General features: G+C 44.9%; 1 protein-coding gene and 1 long non-coding RNA gene across 4 annotated transcripts in view; one reads left to right on the top strand and one right to left on the bottom strand.

Moving 5' to 3' along the window:
- Window positions 1–22,210, top strand: part of SLC45A4 (solute carrier family 45 member 4) — an 84,121-nt gene that overhangs the window by 14,024 nt on the left and 47,887 nt on the right. The window contains exon 1 of one of the 3 annotated variants that reach the window (XM_057429754.1): window positions 8,240–8,409. The exons of the other annotated variants lie outside the window; for them this stretch is intronic. The gene's annotated coding sequence lies outside the window, so the exon portion shown is untranslated. Of the gene's footprint in view, window positions 1–8,239; window positions 8,410–22,210 lie in introns of those variants that run through there. 3 annotated transcript variants of the gene reach the window in all.
- Window positions 1,800–5,300, bottom strand: LOC130610124 (uncharacterized). The gene is made up of 3 exons (XR_008974961.1): window positions 4,869–5,300; window positions 3,866–4,043; window positions 1,800–2,242 (listed from the first exon to the last, which is right to left on the bottom strand). It is a non-coding gene; the product is annotated as an uncharacterized LOC130610124 (long non-coding RNA).

Genomic DNA, 22,210 nt, shown 5'->3' on the forward strand with positions numbered 1-22,210 from the left:
TCTATCTGCTGTTGGCACGGTATTCACACACACAGCTGTACAGAAAAGCAGTGCCACCTCCAGGTCCCCCTCCAGCAGATTGTGTTGTATTCTTTGGGAACATCAGGGAAGAGTTTGAGGAAAATGAAATTGCTTGAGAAGGAACTGGAAAGTGGGCTGTGAAGATGATCACAGGGCTCAGCAGCTCTGCTCTGGAGCCAGGCTGGGAAAGCTGGGCTGAGTCAGCCTGGAGAAGAGAAGGCTCCTGAAGGGGAGACCTTAGAGCAGCTCCAGTGCATAAAGGGGCTGCAGGAAACCTGGAGAGGGGCTTTGGACAAGGGCCTGTAGGGACAGGCCAAGGGGAATGGCTTTAACCTGCCAGAGGGGAGACTGAGATGAGCTCTTAGGCAGAAGCTCTTCCCTGTGAGGGTGCTGAGGTGCTGGCACAGGGTGCCCAGAGAAGCTGTGGCTGCCCCATCCCTGGCAGTGCTCGAGGCCAGGTTGGACACAGGGGCTTGGAGCAAGCTGCTCTAGTGGAAGGTGTCCCTGCCCGTGGCAGGGGTTGGAACTGAATGATCTTTAATGTCCTTTCCAACCCAAACCAGTCTGGGATTCTATAATTTTATAGGGGTCACAGGGGACAACTGGAGGATGAGCCAATATTGTGTGAAAGGGCCTGACCATTCCCTGCCAGCCTCTGCAAGCTGAAACAAGGTTTAGGACTCTCACGTGAGTCAACGTGCGTGGTTTATTCAACAGAAAACTATTCACTCTTTCACGAAGGGTTTCCCACCGGATCAGCCAGATGAACCAACTCGCCCTGAGCATATGTGATCAAGGAAAAGGAAAGGAAAGTTGCTCCTTTTGGGAGCATCTAACTTCTAAATCATTTTAGCTGTAAAGTGAAGCTGGACCCCAACAGCAGTATGCAGTATCCACACTGTCTGTCAAGCAGAGAGACTTCCCCAAATCAAACACAGGATGGAAGTTGGTGGCTGGGGTGATATTCAGCTCCAGGAAAGTGGGAAAAAATCTTGAACACACTGTTTTAATTCACAAACTGGGAATTTGCCAATTTTCACCCAATGTTTAGGGTGGGAGCAATTAAAAAAGCCCTAAGAAAACCTCTGTATTTTGAGGGGATTTTAATTTGGGGGTTTGGAAATGCACTTGGTTTTTCCTCAAAGTTTAAAATTACTTTCACATGAAACACCGTGGGCTTTGCAGTTGTTTGGTTGTGTTTGGGAATTCAAGCCATTAGAATAAAAAGTATTCACCCGATTCATTTCAGTTTCTTGGTCACAACTACAACAAGAGTCTGCTCAGGGTTATTCTCGAAACTCAGAATCATAGAATCACAGAATCACACATTCATACAATCACAGAATGGTTTGGGTTGGAAAAGACCTTAAGTTCATCCAGTTCCAACCCCCTGCCATGGGCAGGGACACCTCACACTAGACCAGGCTGCTCCAAGTCCCATCCAACCTGGCCTTGAACACTGCCACAGATGCAGAGCATGCATAACTTCCCTGGGCAACCTGTTCCAGTACCTTGCCACCCTGACTTGTGTTGCTTAAGTCATTTAAATAGATTTCTATTTCAGAAACAAAGTGAGAGCCAACAATTTCACAATGAAAAGCTCGAGGGCTATAAAACTTGGCTTCACCTCAGACTCTTAACATTGTTTTCATTATCTTAATCACTAGGTTCTTTACATACTAATTTTCCATCCCACTGCCAACCAGTGCCAATCCAACTCGCTTTGCCATCACCCAGGTGAGCGTTACTCATGTTTTGAAGTGTACATAACCCCCTCTCTTGAATACAGTCAGCACAACAGTGTCTATTTTTGTGACTACTCACGGACTTGTGCTCACACTGAGTCATAGCTGCAGAAGCCACTAGCTCAGGTGTTGCTCCTTCTAGGTTGTTTCCTAGGATTTTCCAAAAATACAGGGAACACTGCTGGTTTTCCACATGCAGTTTTGATGACACAGGGCTAAACAATTTTAAATCCTGTCTCTGCTGGGACTCACTATATTGCAAACACCGAGTAGGTACGTGACCGATTAGGCAAGGAGAGAGATGAGATAAATAACAACATGCTGTTGTAACAGGCCTTAGCAGAGCCAAGAGTAAAGTGAGTCCTCCAGGAAGGTTATAGAGGCTTCAGGTCACACCTGGGTGATCAAAACAGACGTGCCCAGCAACACGTGGTTTGAATAATAGGTTGATAGATTAATCCAGCTGTAGCTAAGGGCTGGAAAACAAAGGGGTATGGAGAGGGACAAATGCTCGGTTAACTATAGGTCATGTTTTAGTGTCCAGAGGTATAGGGCAAGCATTTGTGTTGTGACCACATAAATATGATACTTTAGTCTGCACTGGACTAGCCCAGCTGGCTGTCATCTACAAATTAATCCATGAGGGTTGTGTTGGTATAAGAGATTATTAAGGAACCAACATCTCTCAGGTGAAACTTCAGTGAAGTTGGCTTTAGAATCTTCAATAGAATGGTCTGAATTGGAAAGGACCTTAAGCTCATCAAGTTTCATCCCCTGCCACAGGCAGGGACACCTTCCACTAGAGCAGGTTGCTCCAAGCTCCATCCAACCTGGCCTTGAACACTGCCAGGGATGGGGCAGCCACAGCTTCTCTGGGCACCCTGTGCCAGCGCCTCAGAACCCTCACAGGGAAGAGCTTCTGCCTAAGAGCTCATCTGAACAACTTCTGTTTCAGTTTGAACCCATCACCCCTTGTCCTATCACTCAGTCCCTGATGAAGAGTGCCTCTCCACATGGAAAGCCAGGCTGCAGGAGCCTGAAAACCAATTGGTCTTTTTTCTGTATTCACCAGTATACACTGGTGATAATACCAGCCAGCTTTCATCAGGGTAAGGTTAATGTGAATGGAGTCACTTGAAAATCACTTCAGACTCAAACAGCCTCCTGGACGTCAGGCTTTGGTTCAGGCCTTGGTTTCTTTGCAAACCCAATTTGATGAAAATATATCCATTTTTCAATTTGGCTTTGAGTAAACATAGAGACTGAGGTACAAATATCCCAGTGCAGCAATGGAAACCTCATAAACATCATAGTCATGGTTTAATAGGAGGCAGCTCGGAAGGAAAACTGACTAATAGCAGCTCACTGCCCAAACTGAAAGAAACAGAAACAGCATAAGAGCCAGAAGTTCTGGTCTCTGCTCTGCAAGGGAAGAAGTGACTGAACTCATCAAGCCCTGCAATCCCCAAATGCTGTCTAGCAGCATTTTAACTGCTCTTGGCACATAGGTAAGGACTGAAAGCCACAGCATTTGAAGGCCTGTCAACTCATCCCTTGTCAGCTATAAACTGCACTGGAGCCTAATTCCTCACAGTTTTATTGTGAAGATAATTATAGACCACATCAATTCAAGAGGCAGGGTAATTTTTTGCAGCCATTAATATCCCTTTTTAGCTGTGCAAAGCAGGAGAATAATGATAGGGAGTTCTCATTCTTCAAGGCACGAACTCACAATGAGACCTCACAAGTGGCTGCAGCAAACTCATCTTACAGCCTCTATCAGCACTTTGCTGATATAACTGCTATAAACTTGAGTCTCCACCACGAGCCGTTTATTTGCCATATAGGAATTGTGTGAGGAGGTATAGCTACTGCTTTTACTCGAGGTTTCAGCACAGGAGAAAGGCAAAGAGACCCTACACAGGGTCACCCTACCCTGTTTGCTCAGGATTGTTAATATGAACCAACTGGCTTCAGATGGGTACACTTGGAGCAGGAGACAGGGCAAAGGGCCAGGTCACTCTCTTAAGCCCACAGGTCCTGTCTAAAGCCATTTGGTTCTCAGAACTGAAAGTCAGTTTTGGCTACCACAAGCAAACCTCAATTGACTGGCAAATCTGCGTGTCTGGGTCCCAGTCACGGACTCACACACAGAATCCTCTTGTCTGTAAGACCTTCGTAAGACTTGTCTGTGTCCAGACAAAATATCTGTTGTTGGTTTGCTGCATGTCTACAGCCCTCATCTGACAGGCAGAAACCAGAAGCATCCCAACGTTTCTAGGCTGAAAAACAGAAAAAGCATCAAGGGACCATTTTACACAACCATTAAAGTTCCAGTTTAAGGACAGCATATGTTGAGGGAGGGTGGGAAGAAGGATAAACAGCAGTTTCAAGCCCAGAGCACCGGTTTCCCATCAGATATCTCACCCTTTGTGAGAGATACCCTCAGGGTAAGTTACAGGCCAATTGTGTAAAAGTTGAGACTCATTTTTCATGTCCTGTTTACAAGTGTCCTGGCTGGGGAGACCTCACCTGGGCTTCACAGTGCTGAGATTTGCTTCAAGTCTAGCCTCAGGCTGCCCAAACCCATGGCCACTCCCAATTAATGTGTCAAACATCATTAAGTCTGAAAGCAAGTCAAAACAATCCCCTGGGCTTTTGTCCATCCAGATGAAGAATTACCTTTTCCTTTTTAAAGTCCCAGCTTTCAAAGGATTTAGGAGCAGAATAATGCAGGAATCCCTGAGTTTCATATAAAGCAATTCACACTAGATCTGACCATTGGCAAACAGTCAGCTAAATCCATTATTGCATGATAATGCTCACACATTTCATCCTAATCAGCTGTCCTCTGCTCCCTTACCCCTTTCATCACACAAGCATTGCTTTAACTGTCCGAGGGAGGGGAGAGGGAGGATCAGACGCAGCCTCGTAAAATTCCTTCACCCGCTTTGCCTGCGGCACATTATTTCTCTTTGACACGCGTGCAAAATGATGGTGGGGGTGTTGTTTGTTTGGCTTGGCTGCGTATGAACTTTTCATAACAATTTTGTAAGCCAAGTACCTGCGGAGCTGAGTAGCTACAGAGTAAAGAGAACTCACGGTAGCTTGTTGATGCTCTTGAGGTCTGGTTAATTAAGGTATCGCATTAAATAGGGAAGACCCCTTCCTCTGATTGCTATGGCAAGACAAGGCAGGGATTTTAGAGCAGGATGTTGGTCTCCAGCATTCAGAGGTAGATTTATTTTGTTTAAAGTCCTTGGGTATTACACAACAAACAAACCAGTGGAAGAAAGGATAAGCAAGGGATCAGTCCCTTGAGGTTTTCTCCAGCTACGTGACTCACAACATGGAAACATGCACAATAAAAGTCATCAAGAAGTGACTTCTGGGTGCTTTCTTTAGGGAAAGCTCTCACCCAAGTGCCTCAAAACACTGCCTAAGGATGCAGAGAGGAAAAGGACCCACACCTACCACCCTGCTGAGGAGGGACCTGCTAAATGCAGACATCACAAAGACCAGGGAGCAGCGCACATCTCCAACCTTGCTCTCAACCACAGTTTAGGGGGTTTCCTCCTAGCCCCACAAACATCAATCCCAAATGTAGCACACGTCTGGACAGCACAGCAGCCTCTTGACTGACATTCATTTCTCCCCTGCCAAGACTTGAGGATGAAGGGTTTATGATGGGTTAAATATCTGGAGTTGAGTAAGAACCTCAGAAGAAAAAGGTGGGCCTGTTTCCCCCTCCACTCTTTGCTATAAAAGATTGGATTTTTAAATTTAAATGTTTTATGGAAAATTACCCTTTCTGACTCTAGCTAGGGGCTGACAGACAACAACTCTCATGTGAAATTAACATGAAGAAATAGAATGGAGAAATATCTGGACACGTCTGGACATGTCTGGCCACTGCCAGAACAGGTCTGGAACGTCAGGGTGAGGTAAGGATCACGCTCCACCACAACAGCAAGCAACAAGAGGTCAACAAAAAAGTCATTTTTTCCTATTAAAGTGAGGTTTCAAAACATCAGGTAGCCCAGGCTGCCACTGATCTACGGGTAAGGAGAAGCACGTCTTAGAAGTTGTAACTACACCCACATCTTCAGATCCCTTCTTGGTGTTTTGTTTCAGGGTTGCATATAATTTCCACTAAAGTCACTGAAATCTTCTCTCTTATGAGTCATTAGACATTTCTACTGCTATAAATACAGTTTGTTTCTTCTGGGGAATGAACTTAAGCTGTGCTACACACATTCAGTTATAATACAATGGAGGTTGTTTTATTGCCAAGAGTAGGCATTACACTGGGCTTTATCTTTACTACTTGTCTAATTAAGCAGTGAAGTAAGTAGACTTTATTAGACTACTTGTATAATTAAGAGAATTATTTAGCAATTTTTTTTCATTAGGGACTGTAGTGACAGGACAAGGGGTAACGAGTTAAAACTTAAACAGGGGAAGTTTAGATTGGATATAAGGAAGAAATTCTTTACTGTGAGGGTGCTGAGGCACTGGAATGGGTTGCCCAGGGAAGTTGTGAATGCTCCATCCCTGGCGGTGTTCAAGGCCAGGTTGGACAGAGCCCTAGCTGACACGGTTTAGTGTGAGGTGTCCCTGCCCATGGCAGGGGGTTGGAACTGGATGATCTTAAGGTCCTTTCCAACCCAAACGGTTCTGTGATTCTATGATTCTATTTTCCCCCAAAAAGCGCTAGCACTATCCTTGCAATATTTATACAACTCAGTAGTATGTAAAAACCACCATCATTCTTTGGGAATCCTCAGAGTACGGTTAATTTAGTGAGTTGTGCAAGACTGTGGTCACACATGCTTTTCAGTCCTTGGTCTGAATTAGCCTCCAAATAATTATACGTCAAGACCAGCGTTCTAGAATAAAAGATTAATGTCTTTTCTTTCCTTAAGGGCTTGCAGTATTTTTGCTAGCCTCAAGATTCACACTGCTTTCTAATAGTAAGATGTTCCCAGTTCTTCCATTTTGCCTTCTGTGGCTTCCCTTTCTCCCAAATCTGGCACACTCCACGGTTTATTTATTCATGAGCTGCAAGAGAAAGAAGTCCACCATAAATCAGACTTGCTTTGGAAAACGTACTTAACGGCATGTCAAGAAGCAGAGAACAATCACACTTATGCAACGTAACACGCATTCTGACATGCCACTCACGCTCCTCTATGCGGCCCCAGTTTATGGAAGTAATGAGTATTTATTACACTGCCCTGCTCAGTGCAGTCAGCACAATTAAGGCTGGGAGATGTAAGTAACTGGGACTAAAAAGCACACTCCCGTGTTAAAAACATGGGGTGTTTTATGGCAAATGCACAGGGGGTGCTCACAATGAGGCTGTAATTGGGACCAAAGAGTTTTAATTCCCTTGGGGTCAGTGCACAATGTATACTGTCTATAAGAGATGTGAATGATAAATTGCACATTGTATACTGTCTATAAGAGATGTGAATGATGAACTGCACATTGTATACTGTCTATAAGATGTGAATGATGAATTGCACCACTGCTCGGAGCAGGGGATGGTCACCCAGCCCTCCCCACCAAAACATGGGGCTGGATGTATGGAGGCTCACGGCCTCTGGATGGTGAAGAGCAGCAAAGCCGAGGTGAGGCGGCAGGATGGGACCTCCTGTGTGGCCAAAACTGAAAAAAAGGTGCTATTTTCCCTTATGATGAAGGAAAACATCAACAGTTGGGGGTTGATGCATTTGCAGTACCTCAGGTTGGGAACAGCGACTTCTCCAGCACTTCCCAAGTTATCAACTTCATAGAACCACGGAATGGTTTGGACTGGAAGGGACCTTAAAGCTCATCAAGCTCCAACCCCTGCCACAGGCAGGGACACCTTCCATTAGAGCAGCTTGCACCAAGTCCCTGTGTCCAACCTGGCCTTGAACACTCCCACATTCACCATTTCTTTGGGCAGCCAGTGCCTCAGCACCCTCATCAGTAAAGAATTTATCCCTTATACCCAATCTAACTCTACTTTGGTGCCGTCTGGCACAACTTTTTCAGTCAGGACAGATGGGCTCCGCGCCATGTCGCCGCCGAGTTCCTGAGGTAAACACACGCTATCTCAGCGCGGGCAGCTCAGGTGCCAGCCTCCAACCGCCCTTACATCACCGCTCGGCGGCTCCAGGGGCTCCCTTTCCGCCCAGAAACCCCCGTCCAGCTCCGGCAGCGGCCCCGCTCCCCTCGCCCTTCCCCGAGGCCGCTGCACCTGACCCGGCCCCGGCTCAAGGTGGAAGCGCACCCTACCCCTGGCGAGGTGCCCGGCGGACCCCGTAGCCGGCCGTACCCATCACCCTAGCAACGCCCCCCGCCCCTCCTGGTCCAAGCCACGCCCACCTCATTGAATATTCATGACCCCCGGCGCGGGGAGGGGCGGAAGCGGAAGCGGGACGCGGTTTCCGAGGAGCCCGGTATAAAGCGGCCGCTCGTGCCCGGTGTCGCCCGCCCCGCTCGTGCCGCCGCCGGTCACCTCACCCCTTCCTTCTCCTCCTTCCCCCCCACCCTCCCCGCCGGCCGCCGCGGGCACCTCCCGGCACCGCCGCCTCCTCCCCTCCCCCCCGCCGCACGGAGCAGGTCCCGGGTGCAGGGGGAGACCCGGGGGCAGGTACGGGGCGAGCGGGGGGTGGGGGGTGAGGAGCCGTTGGGAGGCGTGAGGTGAGGTGAGGGGTTGGTGAGGGTGAGGGAAGGTTCGGGGTGAAGATGGGGAGCGGGTGAGGGTGAGGGAAGGTTTGCGGTGAGGGACATGAGGGTGAGGGCTTGGCCGAGGAGATGAACTGGGGAAGGGACGGTTTGAGGTGAAGGCGGTGAGGGAAGGTTGGGGTGAAGGACGTGAGCTGGTGAAGGTGAGGAAGGTTTTGAGGTGATGAGGGGCTCATCAAGGTGAGGGAGGGTTTGAGATGATGAGGGGCCAGTGAAAGGGAGGGAGGCGAAGCGGGTGAAGGTCTTGAGGTGGTGAGGGATATGAAGGGCTGATGAAGGTGAGGGTGAGGAAGGGTTTGGCTGAAGGAGATGAGCTGGTGAAGGGAAGGAAGGTTTTGAGGTGATGAGGGGTTTGAGGTGAGGGGCTCATGAAGGGGAGGGAGGGTTTGGAGTGATGAGGGGCCAGTGAAGATAAGGAAAGGTTTAGGATGAGGAGCCAGTGAGGGAGGGAAGGTTTGAGGTGAGGAGGATGAGGGTGAGGAGGGGTTTGACTGAAGCAGATGAGCTGGTGAAGGTGAGGGAGAGCTTGAGTTCTGTAGGAGAGATGTAGGTGGGACTGAAAGTAAAGAAGGGCTGAGAGAAGCTTTTGGGTAAAGGAGTTATAGGGCTGGAGAGGTGAGAAAGGGATGAGGAGCTTTGGGGTGAGGAGTATGTGGAGCTGTGGAGGGGGACAAGTGATGACAAATGAGAGGGGAGAATGAGGTGGAGCTGGAAGGGGTTGAGCTCTGTGGTAAAGGATTGAGCCAGAGGCAATGTGGCTTGCAGAGGCTGGGAAGGGATAAGGAATTAATGTTGGGTATAAGTATAAAGTGTACAAGTATAAGGTGGAGGTGGAGAGGCTTGGTTGGGGTGTCTGGGATAAATGAGTCCTAATGAGATGAAGATGGGATGATAAAGAGGTGGCCCAGTACCCCTTCCGGATCATGCTGGGTGGTAAATAAGCTGGAAAAGTGCTTGGCAAAGGGACCAATGAAGGACATTAGTGTGACTTTTCAGGCTGTTAAACCTCGCTGGTCTGCCATTTGAATGATTTGACACTTAATCTGTAACCTGATCTCAATCTTTATCACAATACAGTGGAGTCTCACTTCACCCACTCTGATGTGATGGTGGGAGAAGTTATTTAGCACTTAACTCTTAAATCTCCCTTGAAAGCTGCAGTTTTCTTTAGGATCATGTTATTGGTGATCTGCAACTCCAAGATGCCCCAGTTTAGCATCTTTAGCAAGTGCAGGAGCTATTTGACCTTGAAAAATGCTCTTCCTGTGGGGCAGTGCTCTGTTGTAGTGATTGGCCTCCAGTGTTCTCTATGTATAGAGGAAGAAAGGAAGGGAGGAAAAGATCTAGCCAGAGCCCTGACTTGGCACTGGGTGCAGCGAGTGAATCAGTGTTGCTAGAGCTGGGCTAATGCAGTGAATTACAAATGGGAAAGGATTGGAAAGATATTGTGGGATGCTGAATGTTAGATGGGGGAGGCGATTTCTCCTTCAGGAAAGATGTTACCAGAGGTGCAACTAGAGGGACAGACAGCCCAGAGTGCAGAGCATGGGCAGAACTGCAGCATTATGAGGATTCATGAGAAGAGACTGCACTGTTACAAGATGTACCCTTACTGCTCCGCAGAAACTGCTCCAGTGTGATGTGTGTCATGTTCCACTGCCTTGATCAGACAGAGCTACTAAAATATTTAGTGAAATATGGCTTGAGACGGTGCTTGAGCTCCAAAAAAGTGAGCTGGTGAATGCTTTGATTTCCTCTTAGCTGGCTGAAGTTGTTGCTGATGTGATGGCACTGACACAGCTTGTGTATGCCTTCTTCACCCACACCAGTACTGCAGAAGATAAGGTCTTCCTCACTTGGTTTATTTAGTGATTATACTGGATTGATGTAACGTTCAGGCCTAATTTTTCCCTTCCTGAATAAGGAAAAGGGTTTTGAACAAGAGATTAAGACATTTAGTTGACACTGGCTATAAATGCTTCCAGGAGTACTACTTAGAGTAAGAGAGAAAAGCTGACAGCACCTTAAGCTCCAAAAACTGCATCCAGCAGAGTTCCTGTGTCTGTCAAAGGTAGTGGCAGCTGCTGTCTTTGAAGTGAGAGCCTCATTCCTGTATTAATGAGATTAAATTGGGTATTTAAGGGAGTTTTCGTGACAAAATAACAATTTCCATGATGTAATGGATGGGATCAGTGGAACAACTTCTATTTTAGTTTGCTATTTGTAATATCAGAGGCCAGTTTACATGGGGTTGGCTCCTGCCTCTCTGAGGAAGTAAATGATAGCAGCTCTTGCACTTCATTATGTATGACTGAGGGATCTCCAGTAAAATTGAAAACGTATGCTTCTATAGATAACCCTCTTGCATGTTAACTCCTGAGGAAACCTGTTGCTCTTTGGGAGTTTGAGATGGGAATGAGCTGATGTGATCTTGTTTGGATGCTATGGGGACTGCTTACAATCAAAAGCAATCCTTTCCTCCAGAGCTGAAGTGTCTTAGCAATTCAGTCTGTGTTAAATACACTTGTATTGTGCTACCTCAGGCTGACGAGGGAGAATGTTTGCTAGAGGTGTCCTTCATTAGTGATGGGAAGGTGGTTAGACTGATGTAGCTGGTGAACTTGGGGCTCCTTCCGTGTTGTGGTACAGCAAAATTCATGAAGTACAACTCTGTTCATGGGCTTTCTCAGTGAGGCAACACAAGTGGAATATATATGTGACTTACAGTGAAGCATGGAGCTACTGTATGAAACAATACACATGCTTGTATGTCTAAGTACATGTGACCTGAATTTTTCATGCTGAAGCAAATGTATAGCTTATTTCAGGAGCCTTCTGAAGCAACTGCCTTTACTCTGCCATGTGGAAATGCAGGCTTTGAGGAGCTTAGAGAAAGCAGGCTGAATTTGGACACATCTCAAGGCTGTGACCTCAGAGGTTAATTACCTTTAAACTCCCTCCAGCCCTGGATTCACTGACAGCTAGGAAGTTAGGTCTTGGTAATGTAATATTGCTCTGCTTGTGTGCTGAGGCTGGAATGTGTGGTCTCTTCCTCTATCCCTCTATAAACTTGTTTTAAATGGATCATTTCTAAAAGCTATGAAAACACTGATATTGGATGTTGCCTGCAGAGTATTTCACTAGTGAAACTGCATCTAAAGTTCAAAAAACCTTGAAGGTCAAAATTTATTACTAACTGAATAGCTCAGAAAAGATGCTTAATCTTTGAGAGGAATCTTGTAAATACCTAGGTGGGAAGCTGCTGGCTAAAATGACCCACTAGCTGCTAGATAATGCCTGCATTTGTGAACACAGTTGTGTGTAGCACTTCACTATTTCCAGCAGACACCGATTTAGGCAATAAACAATTCATTTACACAGTAGCATTTGATCTTGTCTAGCTTAATGTGTAAACTCTGCCTGTGATGTACTGTTGTTGTTTGTCAAGCTTCTTGTTACTTCAAGCTTCAATTCCTAGAGTAGGTAGCCAGTTCCACCCACAGCATATGGGCACTGCTAACTTGCATGTTAGGTGAAACCAGTGAAATCCTTTCACATGGCCCATCACAAGAAGCTGCAGCTGGTAGTTCTTTTTGAGTTTAGCAGTCTGTACCTCTGTGGTTACTCCTAACAGCAGAAGCTGCCCTAAAACACTTGCATCAAATGATCAAGCAGTGTGGGTTGAGCAACAGTGCATTTGCAGTGATGACATGCTTGAGAGAAGAACAAGCTTCACTTGCACTTCAGACTGACTTTAATGTGATGGCGAGTGTAAAAACATGCTGATGTAGGCAAAGCTACCAGAGTTTAATGGGGCTTTCCAGTTGGCCTGCTGGGAGGGCTGCTGTGGAAGTGAAGAGGCTGTTGTGATGGAGGGGGAAGCTTTAGCAGCTTGCAGAGTAACTGGCAACATGAAGAAATACTTGTGCTGCCCTTTATGTGAGGGTCACTTCCGTTACCTTTACCTGTAATACTTGCAACATCCTGGGCTGTAGGTGTAAGATTCATCAAAGCCATGCTAACAGTGGGATAACCTTGTGTGCAGTTGTTTCCATTAGAGAAGGCTTAACAAATTAGATAACTATTGTTAGAGCTGCTGGTTCTTCAACTTGCAGCACATTGTCAGCTTTACTAAACAGCTTTCATTCAACTGTGTGGTTAACTGGGGGAATACAGAGTGCAATGGCTGTCACTTGGCTGAACATACCAGCACTAAACAGATATGAGTGTTGAAATGGCACTTTTCCTAAGCAGAGCATTACTCCTGCCTAGTAACTGCTTTAACAAGTCCAGTAAACTTTCCAGCAGAGTTCTGTGTTTAATTTGCCATACAGAAGCAGAAAATACTAATGATTCTGGCAAATCCAGTTGCCAGAAAGCTGAAGTGGAATGCCTGCTGTCAGGATGAGTGACACCATGTGTGTTGCTTGAGAGATAACTGGTGTCTCAGTTTGAGTTGCCTTCCAGAATTAGATCCTGGACAGTCCAGAAAGCAAGCCTGGAAGCGGACACTGTTAAGCTGTGGAGCTGTGTGCTGTGAAGTAAAGGCTTTACATGCTTTGGGTGAGCTGCTGCTGGTCAGGTGACTGTTTCACAGCCAACAGCTTATCAGTAACCCACACATCTTGCATTTTGGTCACACCCCTACTTGGAGTAACCACCCAAAACTTCCACTGGTAAAGATTATTTATTCCCCAGTTGGTTCTGAGGGTCTCTGGAATCCAAGCACTGAGTAATTATTGCTATGCTGAATAAACTGGTTATTCTGTTATGCTTCTGTATCACAGTTCCCTCCTCCAAAGTGCAATAAGATACTCTGCATGAAGAAGAGCTGAGTTAATGCTATTAAATCTAGACCTCTGATAGAGTTGCTGGAGACTGAATTTGCCTCAAGTTAAAAGCTGGACTTCAGGCACCTCAGCAATGGATTCAGAGCACTGTAATGTCTGAGCCACTTTGGTTTTGTGTGCTGTGAACTGTCATCTTAGGGAAACTGGCACACAGAAGCTTAGCTAAAGCCCCTTACTGCTGGTATTTCCAAACAAGTGCTGTAAAGTCATTTAGACTGTAACTGGCATTATAACAACTGAGGAGCAGCAGCCAGGGTTTCTCATCAGACTTACTCTCGGCCAGTGACTCTGGCAAGAATCAGGACACAGGCTTTTGCTTGGTAATGATTTGGTTTGGCTTAGGAGCTGCCCCTGACCTTGGTTTGGCTCTTACTGGCATGGAGTCTGCTCAAACATGTGCAGACATATGCACATATATAAGTGATGGGAAGTTGGTCTCCACAACACAGACAACTTGTGGAACACAGAGCTGGAGATAAGTTGCTTTCCAGGACTACCAGCTATGAAGGATATGGGCTATTAAAGCTTTAGCTTTAATAGCTTTAGGACATGTGGCTAGCTTGATGCCTTAGGCTTGACCAGCAGTCTGTTCTGCAGTGTTATACATATGTCTGCATATGGAGACTAATCTGGGGCCTTGAGGCACTCTGTGCGTGGACTGAAACCAAATTTCTTTGTGTGACCGAAGCTGTCAGTCAGTAGCTGCTCCTCATGTAGCAAGGCATGAAAGGGTAAGAGGAAAACAAAACTTAACCTAAGGAATAGACTAAAGATGCTTTTAAATAAATCTTAGGGTGTAAACAGCAGCAGGGAAGCATTTACCCCTGTTCTGTTTGCAAAGCTCTATGTGAGGTAGATTTTGTCACTGTTCTGGGGGGAGAGCAAGACCAGCGCTCTTAACAGAGCAGAGAGAGAACCTAGTTTCCTCATTTTAAATGAGAGCTCCAATGTTTTTGTAACTGAAATTGAAACCAGTGTTATGCTGACCCTGCGTATTTTCTATCCTCTGCTGGCTGGCCTGGACTACTTGTGCATGCAGTAGAGTTCATTTATTTTGGAGACTTGAAAACAAGCCGTTATCACCCTTTGGTGCCAGATAAATAAATGATCTAACTGGGGGCTGAACCCAAAGCACTCTTTCACAAGAGCATAACTGCATGTCATGCTTATCTTTAGTCTGTCCTTGAATATATGATCAGTCTAACTGGACCACATCCAGAAAGCAGTGGCTTAACCCAGCAAGTGATGAATACAGAGCAGTCAGGTTTCTATGCCACTTAATTTCCTATCGTAACTTATGTGTAGCAAATTGTCTTGCAGAATACACTTAATCTGAGTGCTGTTTAACCGATGACTTGCTTATCAATCTTACGGGAGTACAAGTAGAAAGAGCAGGTATCAACTATTTAAAGTAGTCTCGATGCTGGGTCTTTGCTTCCAGGTAATAAAAGTTTCAGTTTGGGATTTTCTGTGGGGAGGGAGAAAGCACATGTGCAGGATACAAATCCTCCCCCCATTTTACAAGGGGAATATGTGAGCAAGTACACTGGCCTGTGCAGTCTGGCTCTGGGTACTCCCAGAGGAGTGATCTGACAGGCTGAACTATTGCTCCTTCGAGTAGTGTGGCTGGCCAGCAAACTCCCAAGAGTTCAAAACATAACCCAAACCAAATGTACAGCTTGTTTTAACACTAACAAATCCAGTGCACATGCCCTGTTTGCTGTCTGAAATTTATCTGGGGGAATCGGCTCGTCATGGAGGTTTGTTCTTGGCTCTTGTTCTGCATCTAACTTTAGGGTAAACCTCTTCCTGGTTTACAGTTCTCAGTGCAGGAATTATCCTCATTGTTTCCAATGTCATAGCACTTCTGTGGCTCTGGCTGCCATTCACATTGGTTGTTACAGCTGAAAAGTCAAAACATTTAGGGCTTTCAATGGAGTGAAAAGGAGAGTGACTTGACAGTTGTCTGTACCTGTTACTGCTGGCCTTACAGTTGGAACTTTCTGCTGCTTTGCTTTAAAATCACATTTTCAATTTGTCGTCTTCCACATATGGGATGTTCAAAACTCAGTATGCAGCTGCATAGTAGTGGGTTTTTTCATTGTACCGGTGGAATGGCATTGAACCCAATAAGATGTGTCCTCTTCCACGTGGTCACTCTGGGATAGTTTGTGTGGCAACTCAGGGTGCCACTTGAAAATAAGCCTTTTGACATTATAGTACTAGCTGAGATCTCTTCTCTTCTTTGTATGCGTATGAGCTGGACTGAACTACTAGATAAAAGTGTATCTGAGGCCTTTCAGCTGTGTAGTAGTTCCCAGTTAAGCTGTATATAAAAGGGTTTGAGTTTCCGTCAGGTGAATCTTGTGCTGGCATCTTCCATAGATGCTTACTCATCCAGTGGCCTTGCTTTTAAACTGTTTGTAATTCTTTAAGTAGTTAGGCACAGTAGGATGTAGTTGTGGGTAAGTCTTTGGTGTGATGACTTAAAGTAGAGCCTTACTACTGTGTCTCAGGGTATTATTAGCCTGTCCATGGCTAGACCTAAGCAACAGCACATTGTCCATGTAAAACCTAATGTCTCAGGGATGTTCAGTATATGCTTGACTCTTCTCCTTGAATAGGTTTTTTTCTTTTTTTGCCTCTTCCTACCTCTTCACAAGTCACTTCATGGAAAACTACACTTGGAAAAAGCCACCCAAACACCTAGGACTCAGTAACTCCAAACTATTAAACACATGTTCATCAGACTACAGACTTCCAGCTCATTCCAGCAGCATTTCCCTGAGCTGCCCTTAGTAGCTTTCTCTTTTTCATTAACCATGCTCCTAAATTAACACTCTTTCCAAGAGCTCAGTTCCAGCTCTGTGTTAAGGCTGGTTACTGAATAACTGCTTGTAATTAATGCCTAAATTTATCACTGCTGCAAGAATAGCTACACTGTTCCCTTAACTTCAGCCTCTTTCAGAAACTTTTGGTCAACAGACTTGCTGTCTGGGTGGCTCTTTGAGGACTCTGTGTAGGTATCATTAAGTATCTGACTTGCAGGATCCTTCAGCGAACTTGTCAACAAGTTGCCTGGATTGTGGATCACGACTTCATTCTGCCTACTTGGAATCTGGTAACTGATGTGTCCCTGACGGCCTTCACTGATCATTTTAGGGTCTTTTCCCACTGACAAAGCCACATGCTGGGAAGTGGCCCAGGGGTCAACATCCCTGCTAGAGAAAGCTTTAAGTTCCTACATAGCAATTCCTGTATTGAGACTGAATATATCCACCATAACTTATAAAAGCCAAATCCTTTAGGGAATTAGGATTTCAGTATTGCATGCAGTAATTGCTACAGTCCAGATGATTTTGAGATCTTGCCTCTAAGAAGTGGGGTAAGAGAGCTGCTGCAGATCTGTGCTTCAAGCATTCTCATTAAAATTTCTTTGTACTTGCAAAAAATAGGCCAAACTAGAGGTGTTGTCATGGTTCCCTAAGCTTTACTACTAAGGATATATTGTCTAATAATGGCAGATTCTAATGTTATTGTTATTAAATACTCCAACTCTGTAGTTACAACCTCTCTACCATGCAATATGCTATCAATCTTGCTTCTAAATTAGCATGCTGAGGGTGGAAATTCTGTGCAAATGAAAACAACACTTTGTTTAGCACCAGTAGCAGTCTTCAGTTCATTAATATTACATCTGACTAACTTGGAAACTGAGTGGCAGCCTGCCAGTGCCAAATATGAAATAAAACTGAGTTCCTTTTGCTTCAATGACTGTCCAGCATCCTTCCTCATTCTACCTGGTGTGCTTGTGCTAGTGGCATTCTAATGCTTCATTTTCTTGCTTACTGGGGATGTGGGGATTAAATAACTTCCTACTGCCCAGGCAATTAAATAGAGATATTTTTTCAGATACCACAGAATTCTGGCCAATTCCTGGCTTTCCCTGAAGAATTTCTTAAAATACTGGAGTAGAAAGAGAGCAAACCAGGAAGCCAGGGCTGGAAAATTCTTTTCTCCATTGTATCTGATAAAGCAAGCAAGAGCCCAGAATTTTCCTTCATGAATTTGTTAACCTCACAGGACAAACTGTAGCTCTTGGTTGGTTGTTGCGAGCAGCTAAAACTGAAGCTACGCAAGTCATCTTGCACCTGAAAGGGTTTAGGCTTGTAATAATGCTGTAACCTTTCCAACCTTGCAGGGAAGAATGGAAATATAAAGGCTTACATAACTGATGAGTACATACCAATTAGTTTATATCTGGGCTTGTAGTTTAATGTTGGATCTGCATTCCCCAGACTTGTAAATAGAAGGTTAGGCACAGGCTTAACCTGCAGATGGTGCAGGGAAAGCCTCGAAGTCTCTGTAGCTTTTCTCATCATTCATGTGCCCACTTTCACATGTGGGGAGGATGTTTTCAAAGTGACAGACAAGTGTCACTATTCACGATCTGTGGCTTTAGTGTGTAATTGCAAGAACTTCTGGAATCGGCTTGATCTAGTAGTAGTCCCGTCTGCTCCTTGTGGTAGGAAGTGTTTAATAGAAAGCATGTGAGAAGGCATGGACATGTGTTCAGTTTATTTTCTGTCCAGCAAAGAAATCTGGGATCAGGCCACTGAAGATCCTATCCAGAGGGTTGGGTGTGTTCCCCCATGTGTGTCCTAAAGTAAACTCAAGTCTGGTTTATGTTATTTCCTTCGGCAGGAATTAACATGGGGAAACTTGTGTGTGTGCTAATTTCAGTTCCATGTTTTGAAGCTGGTAACACTTTATTTGCAGAGTTCTGTGCTCCATGCCACTGAAGGTTTAAGCCTGGTAAAAGCTTATTGTTACAGGACAAGTATTGTTTCATCAGGGAAAAGACAGGATATAGTTGCATATCTTATATTTATCCCATTCCTCCAGACCTCATGCATGATGAGTGGTGGGTAAGGGCATACTAAGTCTTTCAAGGAAGGTGAGCTGCCAGAGTTTTCCTAGCCAAAACTATTTGGTTATCTGTAGTCATAGAATCACAGAATGGTTTGGGTTGGAAAGGCCCTTAAAATAATCCAGTTCCAACCCCCTGCCATGGGCAGAGATGTCTCACCCTGTATGATGTTGCCCAATGCTCTGTCCAGCCTGGTGCTGAGCACTGCCAGGGATGGAGCATTTACCACTTCTTTGGGCAAGCTGTTTGAGTGCCTCACTGCCCTCATAGTAAAGAACTCCTTTCTTATATCTAACCTGAACTTCCCCTGTTTCAGTTTGAACCCATCACCCCTTGTCCTATCTCTACAGTCCCTGATGAAGAGTCCCTCTCCACCGTCCTTGTAGGCCCCTTCAGACACTGGAAGCTGTTCTGAGGTCTCCACACAGTTTCTCTTCTCCAGGTTGAACAGCCCCAGTGTTCTCAGCCTGTCTCCATATGGGATGTGCTCCAGCCCCTGATCATCTGCTTGGCTTCCTCTGGACTTGCTCCAGCAGTTGGATAAGCAACCTGGTCTAGTGTGAGGTGTCTCTGCCTATGGCAGGCGTTTGAAACTGGATCATCTTAAGGTCATTTGCAGCCCAGACCATTTTATGGTTCGATATGCTATAATTCTGCTTACAAGTTGGTTCAATCCTTAGGCCAATCCTTACTTCTCTGATGGAGAGATCAGTTTGTGTTATCCTTTCAGTAGCTTTTACATTTGAAACCTTCTGCCAAGCCTTTGTTTAAGTAGGCTAATCCCTTCAGACTTATGTCTCTGGCTCTTGTCTTCTCTATGATCTCCTCCTCCAGCCCTTTCTAGTTGACTCGGCCTGTTTACACACGGCGTGCTTTGCTCACTGAGTTGTTAGGGTTGAATGTTGTTGTGAGTGATGAGGAATCATTAGTCATATGGGGTGATCCTCATCTGTAGTATCACACTAGGGTAAAAGTGAGAATATCTGCCTTCAGCAGGATTTGACTTGGGTTCTGCTTCCCTGCCGTGATCCAAAGGGCTTCCTGAAAAATGGGTAATCCCTTCTCTGGTAACCTGCAGAGTTACGAGAGGAGTAACTCAACTTACTTCTAGAGCAGTAAGTAGAAGTACTGAGTTACTGCTGTAGAAGCAGGAGCAGTGTTTGAATAAAGATTTGCTTGTGGTCTTACTTCAGCCTGTCCTTTGCAGTCCTTACAGATCTCTGTTTAGAAGCAGTGCATGAACTGATCATATTCTGGACCAACACTAGAAAGCTCCTGGAGCCCTAATTAGAAATAATGTTTTGGAGTTTCTCCTCTCATAAAAAAAGTCCTGGAAGATGCTGTAATGTTCTCTTAAGTTCCCCTGAGTGTCCTGCCTGCTTCTGTGGTGGGTTTGTCTAAGATTGCCAATGGGATGCATGGCACAAGCTAATTCTTATAAAACCTGTGATATCCAAAATAACTGGTAATTTATAGACACTTTCAGGTGTTTGAGTTAGACTTTTCCTGGAAGACAGAGTGACCAAACTGAGGCAATTCCACTGGTCTGCAATCAATTCTGTCTCTAACTGGAACCAGATAAGGCGTATAACAAGCCATCCAACATGCCAAAGTCATTCCAACAGGCTTATTAGAAATGCTAGGGAAAATTACTGTCCCCACAGTTTGACCTGGGTAACTCTGCTCAAAGCCTCATTCACTGGATAGTTTTTGTTTGCCTGCTCTTGCCTGCCTACACTTAAAGCAGGTGTAACCATTCAAGTACTTAAGATTAATATGTGCATCACTATATCAAGGTATTAACTGTTTGCCTACTCTTCAAGGACTTGGCCAACTACGTGGTAAAGTTGTTCCTTAACCTGAATGACAACTCTATTAATTCCAACAAACTTGCCTATAGACACCCTGCAAACAGTGAGGGAACCACCCCAGAGCAATGAAATACTTCAGGGGCAAATGTCTATCCCTTATCAACTCCATGTGTGATAAATGGATTTAGTTAGTTCTAATGTTAGAGAAAGGAATCTCTTCAGTGTTAAGGATCTTCATGGGAATTGGGTTGCAAGCCAAGCCACTATCTTGTACCAAAATAAACTGATAAGAGAAAGAATTCAGTTAAAAGTAGAGCAGTTATTTAAAGAAATAGTCTGAAGACCTAAAACTCTTTTGAAAAGGTGAGGTAATATTAGGCAGTATTCATTCAAGTACTTGACTTGATTGCTTCTGCACCACAGAAATAAAGCATCCCTTTCTGAAATGTGTCTAGTCAAAGCCACTTCACAGCTTCAACCAGGTGTATGTGTGTTCACATCATACTTAATCTGATCTCTGCTTGTCATTAGTGATGCTCCTTGCTTGGGATGCTGCTGTGGGCACTTGTCATCTCCTTCTGGAAGATGAACATCAAGTCAGTTTTGACAATGGAGAAATTAATGGAGAGATCAACTCTTGGTAGCAAGCAGAAGACACCAAGAGTTGATCAGGAGTGATGGATCAGGGAGCTGGCAATGTAACATCTAGAATACTGCAAGAGCAAGCTCAGCTTGCCAAAAGAGCAGTGAAAAGACTCTGTGGCCTTTACATTTCTAGGATCAGAGAACAGAAAGCAATGAAAGCTTAAAGCAAAGAGAGAAATGCCCTAGCTTGTGCTATGCCTGTTCTCAACAGCTTCTGCTGAATTTCCCACTTGGTTTGAGTCTTCAGTGTCTATCCAGGGTCGCAGGATGAGGAAACTTGCTGCTTGTTCTCTGACTCTAGTGAATGCACTTCTGAGTAGAAGATTTGATGCATTTCTGAAGATACTAGATGTCTATAGGATACCCTGCCAACTCAGCTGTTGCACCTCAGCCTCATGCTGTTCTGTGTACTGAAATCCTAGTATTTCCCTCATTGTACTGCTTTCAGTGCCTGCAAGTATTAAAGCTGCTCTACCTACCAATAGGCATACCTGTGATACTATCTGACCACAAATTCATTCTGCCTCTGAGAATGATCTGGAAAGGTTCTCCAGCTGGTATGCAATTAGCTGTGCATAAAGAAACAACCACTGCATTAGTGTTATTTCCTAGTCATGCTTGTAGAGATTGAACTTCACTGCCATGTTCTTCACACCAAGCATCTAGAAAATGACTCAAGTACAATCACTTAAAATCTTAAAACTAAATGTTGATTATGATTTATTGACTTTAAATACCCTCTTCATGTGAAGAAACTCTCCTACTAGAAAAAGCGGTATAGTCCAGTAGAAACTATTGCAACAACAGTTTGTCCTTAATGGATGGGCGATAAAAGGTCCTTTAGCTTGTGTAGTGTTGGCTCACTGAGGATGTTTTGAGTAATTCAAGGTTTCCTATCTGATGATAACTTCAAACAGAAAATGCATGTGAGAGATTAGATGTTTTTGAAACAGCATTTGCTGGGTGTGATTTTTCCTTTTTTGGGGGGGGAAATAATAGTATTTAAGAGCAACCAGTACTCAAGTGTAGGTTAGCATCTACACCTGTGCTTAGTTGTAGATGTGTGTACACTGTACTGAGGCCTGCATGGCCTGCTTATGGCTTTTAACAAGTACTTACGGTGCAGCTCACAAAACTATTATGCAGATTTCTCTTAACCACTCTGCTCCTGGACAATGTCTCTGTGGGATTTAAAGGGGGACAAGATCTATGCTCTAGATCATACAATAATGCTTACAGTTGTGTGGATGAGATCTGCCTCCATCTCTGCTTTAGCTGTGTCACTAAAGGATTCCTTAGGTCATGTAAAGCTTCCCTTGAAGGACGGCAGCTATATATTTTTCAGCAAGCCTACAGGAAAAGTTGATGGACTGACAGAGCATGATGGAATTGATTGAATGTGACAGGACTAAAGCTAGACTGAGATGTGTTAACTTTTCACCTGCTGAAGGTGACTGTCATGATAACTGC

This window comes from Pezoporus wallicus, unplaced genomic scaffold (genome assembly GCF_028554395.1).
Source record: "Pezoporus wallicus isolate ANWC-B61680 ecotype Strahan unplaced genomic scaffold, APGP_CSIRO_Pwel_v1 contig_7545, whole genome shotgun sequence".
Classification (NCBI taxonomy): domain Eukaryota; kingdom Metazoa; phylum Chordata; class Aves; order Psittaciformes; family Psittacidae; genus Pezoporus; species Pezoporus wallicus.